This window comes from Pinus tabuliformis, chromosome 4_1 (genome assembly GCF_031772625.1).
Source record: "Pinus tabuliformis cultivar Carrire ecotype Pingquan chromosome 4_1, CPIR1, whole genome shotgun sequence".
Taxonomy (NCBI): Eukaryota; Viridiplantae; Streptophyta; class Pinopsida; order Pinales; family Pinaceae; genus Pinus; species Pinus tabuliformis.
This window is the reverse complement of record NC_142303.1, coordinates 625,660,665-625,666,166: the sequence shown is the minus strand read 5'-3', so window position 1 is coordinate 625,666,166 and position 5,502 is coordinate 625,660,665. Positions and strand designations below refer to the sequence as shown.

Here is a 5,502-nt window from a genome sequence, read left to right as displayed (position 1 = left end):
ATAACACAACCTAACAGGGCAAAGGTGTATGTTATGGAGGTGAATGTGGAGGTGGGGTGGGTGGATGGGGTATTCCCAGGAACCCTTGTCTTATTAACTGAACAGTTCTCTGCGATGAAGCCTTTGTTGTTTCCTCGTTGTCACTCAGAGGAGGTTTGATAAACTAGCTAAATTGAGGGCCTGTTCTCCTTCTATCCCTGAAGATATTTCCACTCATGTAGCTCCAAAGATCAAGGTAATTTCATAACCCAATTTTCACACAAGAGAATCATAATCCAAGTATTTAAAGACCTTAAATAATTACCTTGCAATCCCTTGAAGAAGTGGAGCTCTACTAAATCTAACCAAAGTATCGAAAATGAACTCTTCCACGAATCCTCCTATGATATGATCAAGCCGGTGATCGATTGCACGTGTGATATTATCTTCAGAGGCTTCCAATCTCTACACTAACTCTAGGGTTCACACTATCAAACAGTCAAGTCTCCACCTTCCTTAGTCGTCTGCCAATTTAGCGATCCACTCATATAGCTCAATCGAGAAGGAACAAAAGAAGATTTTGTGTATCTCTATGTATAAGTATCTGTCCAACCATTGTTCTTTCCTCAATCATGGATTTTTGTTTTCTTTTGCCACGAATTCATGGATCTTTCTATCCAACCAGTCTTCAATTTCTTTCTTAGTCGGATTCGAGTGATGTGACATCACAAATCTCTTTATGCAGATCATGGTCCTGGTAATGGAACCGTTTGTTGGCTTAGTGGGCCCTCACCTAGGTTCAATTTTAAGTTATCCAAGAAAATCCCTACACTACTGGCCCTTTCAGCATCAATATAGGGAGCACGAACAGAAGTCTCACCCGAAGCAGTATGGGGGGATGTTGGAATCTGTTAGCACTCAAATTTGCCTCAGGCTAAAGAAGGTGAAACTCAAGGTAACATCAAACCACTTAGCCTCGTAGCTAGCCCTACGAGGACAGGAGAGGGCTCTCTCCGGTCTATCTCAGCAAAAAGTTTTCTAAAAGGGGCTGAGATGACTTTAAAAGAAACTGATTTTAGGCTAGTAAATTGATAGAAAAAGGGGTTTTAATGGATAATGGGGTTTTCTAGGCTGCATGGGGCAAAGAAACAACTTGAACAGAGAAATATAATCAAAAACACAGATTATCTCCTGAGGCAAGGTAGGCAAGAAATTTAACATCAAATTGAGATTAAATGGAATGGCAAGACTGCTGAGGAGCTGACAAGGGCATAGAGGATGAATCCTTGTCAAACAGAAGAAAACATTAAATATGAACAAACTTATAGGCAGAGCATAAAATATTATGAATTCTACCTAAACACTTCATTTGTTCAATTGGAAATGATCATGAAGTGAAATGAAAACATAACAGGTTACATATGAAATAGAAGGAAAACTTATGCTAAATGGTCATACCACAGGAATCTCAGGGGTTAGAGCTGCATTTTTATTAAAATCTCTGTCAAACAGCTGAACAATGAAACTCTCTTTTCTCCACCAGCTCTCAGAAATCTCTTCCCCCCTCACTAACTATTACAAATGTTTTTTAATACATTAAATAAGACTATTGTAGGAGAAAACAGATCAACCCAAAAAACCTGGGCGATGTTTCAACAAAGAACAACTTTCTCCTCGAAATTCTCTAATGACTAACCAAAAAGACTAAAAATTGGAGCGCAGACCCCATTGTATGACTAACTGAGGTTATAGATAAGAATACGAATCCTATCCTTCTGGTGACAGATATCTTTGTTTATTTTTGGCTGAAGTGAAGGGCCAGGTGTCAAATTCTTCTCTCCTCCAAGGCTGAGCTTTGATTGATAGCAAGTTCAAGTTTATTTCGGAGTACCAGATTTGCCTCTTTCTCTTTCAATGCAAATGCTTTAGCTGCATCTGATTCAAGTTGCATTTCTTCCAAAGCATTCTGGAGCTTCCTAATTTCCAAACTCTTGGATTCTTCAGCATCAGCACGCAATCTTTTCTCGAGTTGAAGTCGCCATGTTAGTTCCTCACATCGCTTCTCAAGTTTGTTCTTTGCCTCACGTAGGGCCCCAGTTTCCCTTTCAGCCAACTTCAATCCATGGAGCTCCTTTCTTGTAAGCCTGCACCTCCATGCACACTGGAAAGCAATAGTAGCCACCCGCAAATGAAGGAAATATGAACGAGCTTTCCACATCCGCCAAATTTTCTGAATTTTAAGTGCAGCTAGTGTTTGCCTTTTAAGTTGATACTCTCGACGAGCAAAATATGCACGGATTCCAGCTTGTATAGTATTCACTGCAAAACAAAGATGAATGTAGACCTTCTGACTTAACCACCTGCGGATGTACTTCTGAATAATAACCGATGCAACTTCCCTCCGCATAACTTTATAAAGCTTGTGTGCAAGCCAACCTCTCTAGTAACATTGGATTTTCAAAGCAGCCCTACGCTTTCTATTAAACTCTTTCCGGGCAATAAATGTGCGAAACTTCTGTTGAATAACTTTAGCTGCATTATTCAGGGCCTCTGCTCTTCGAGCATCTAGCTCAGCCATCTGACCTGCCCTAAGGAAAACTTTTGTTTTCCCCAATTGTTAATTGTTGAGATTCAATCTCTGAAGCAAATCTTTTGTAGCTTCTTTTTCATTATTTTGGGTAGCAACAAATTTTGGTGTTAGTAGACCAAAACGATCCAAAAACTCATCATATGTGCGTCGTGTTGGATAGCCTGCATAGCTTATTCGCACAGCTTCAAGAATACCACCACAGCGTAGCTGGTGAATCACGCTTAGGTTCTCAAAGTTTCCAGGCCTATTTCCCGAATTTGGTTTCACACATCGAATGTAATGTGGTTCTGTTATGCTCAAAGTCTCCATCAGAGATTGAAGTTGCTTCTTAAACCTTGTTGCAACAGAAGAAAATTTGTAAGAAGACTTCGAAGTATCCTCAAGTGAAGGAGGAAAAAGACCAGCAACGAAAGGGCACTTTGAGGATGACAATAGTGAATGATGTTCCACAATGTTGTAGTCTCTATTTTTTTCAAGAAAATGATTTGTTTGGTAGGTTACCTCACCCGCATAATGAGAAATTGTGAGGTCCGTAAGTGAGAGCTTCGGCTTCTTGAATCGACTATGATTTTTGAAGCTTTGAAACAGCTTGGTGGCAAACGTTTCGTGTGTTGATCTAGGAAAAATGCAGGCTTCATCTAAAAGAGAAATGATTCCCATAGGTTTACTTTCAATTAGATCTAAAATATCTTGATTGTCAATGAACTCTATATAGCTCCAGTTAATTTCTTCTTTCCTATATTCCTCTTGCTCCATTTTGAAGACATGCTGATTAAAATGCTGCTGAAGCTTCTCATTGGCAAGGTTGATACAAAACTGCTCAAAACTGTTGTTCTTAAAACTTTCAAAACCATAGATGTCTAAGACTCCAATTAGAGTTCTAGAATCTGAATCTTGCCCAACTGACTTGTTTATTTTATCCACCAACACAGTCTTTGCTAGAGCATCACGATTAATTGTAGCAGAAGAAGGATCGAGATATTTTGTAATATTTCCCTCTCGAGTCATAATGATGCGAGTGCATAGTGTGTCCTGTAGTTATTTTGCATCACACATGGAAAGCTCTGCTGCATTTTGGAGATGAAAAGCAGATGTCTGGTCTTTCAGTGTTGAGGAATCATGTTCTCTCCCTGGAGCAAATTCAATGTTCCCTAAGTGTAATATAGAAGTCTGTCAACATCTTCAAAGTTACCAATGTTGGCCCAACCATACTCCAGCGGGCTGCAAAGCATTTTTATTCCCTACAGGCTTTTGTTCTGTACTTTTAGATAGAACATTGAGAGACTTTTTCCTATAATCACCTTTCACCATCCAAGTACCTTCTTGTGCGTCTTCAGGAGCAGGCACAATATGGTCATCACTCTCCTCAAATCCATCCCAAACCACATCATCAAACAAACTTGATAATTTCTTCTTCAAAACAGGGTTTTGAAGAAGAATCAATTGACTGACAAGACGGAGTCTAACAGAACCAATATTCCACACACAGAGATGGTTATGATGTATTTTTGTACCCATTTATATGTCTTCGTGAAGATTGATAAGACATGGGCAATTATCAATATAACTTCCTCTTACCAGCCTCTAGAGCTTCGTGGAGGTCTATGACAGTCTTTTACGGACATTAAACAAGTGAATCAATCACTTACATGCTTCTGTAATTACTCTTACTTCTGTAGTTACCCAGATCGACTTTAGTATCTGATCACTTCAACATGCATTAATATGTTCTTCACGTAAACAAATATTATTACTTGCATTCATACAACAATGTAAAACATATAGATTTTCTCATAAATACAACATTGAATCATAAACCCATTATTTAGCATAGCATAACGGCATTTATTCATGACAGAAGTAAAGAGATCAAACACAAATATTTCCAGAGTAAACTTTATTTGTAGTACAGATCTACTTATAGACTCTAACTACCCTGTGCACTCAGCTGCAGGGGTTCGCGCACTTAGCTTCGGACTTATACCCTAGGCCTCTGCGCACACAACTGCATAGCCTCTCTTCTACACTAAAACTCTTGTCTCGTTTTTGCTAACAACCCATTACTTTCATCATTGTCAATTCTACTACTTCTCCTAAAACTGCCTTAGACTCTTCTAAGACTCTCCTTTTTATACAATCCCATGGTCTACGGACCATGGGTAGATCTTCTAAAGCTTACACAACTTAGATACAAGAAGGGCGGAAACCCTTTATGGCACATTACATCTACACACTCCACGACCATAAATTGTGGAAACTTTACACTTTACATATAAAAACTTAGGCTTTATTCTCCCAAACTTGGGCTTTTCCCCAAAATTAACCCTAGGGGACCTTATCCCAACATAAGTGAAAGTACATCAATATACCTTCAACAAATAAGATCCTCTCCTCCAACTTTCAATATGGTCTTCTCTCCTAATACAACAGAGCTCTTGCGCTATAGTTTGGATACTCCCTCCTTGCCCCCTTTCCTCTTGGTGAGATTATATAGGCTCATTCTATCCTCCAAGAGAATGTATCTAGACACCTAGGGGCTTGAGAAGTTAGGAAGCTTCTACAATAATTGACCCCTAGCCAACTCATACACAATATTTTTATGTTATTATTATAGTTGTATAAATATGTAAATTGAAATAAATTAATTAATTAAAAAACATAGTTTGTTAAATTAATCAAAATCTATATTTGATGTCTATGAGTCAAAATATTCTTCCTTATCAAATTGTAAGTTAGATTTCCATGTTTTTGCTATTCCCACAAGACATTCTTTGGAAGCCTACATTGTTTCAAAAAGAATCATCTTTGAGTCTCACTTTTAGGAATGTATTCATAATGTTCTCAATATGCTCTCCCAAAAATATCTTCTTTCAAGACATCCTTTATGTTTTTATTTTAGATATATTCAACCTTTACCCAATGTGAGATTCCAG

General features: G+C 38.3%; 1 pseudogene; it reads right to left on the bottom strand.

Moving 5' to 3' along the window:
* Window positions 1-1,804: 1,804 nt before the first annotated feature.
* Window positions 1,805-3,945, bottom strand: LOC149177579 (protein OPAQUE1 pseudogene; annotated as a pseudogene).
* Between the last annotated feature and the right edge of the window lie 1,557 nt (window positions 3,946-5,502).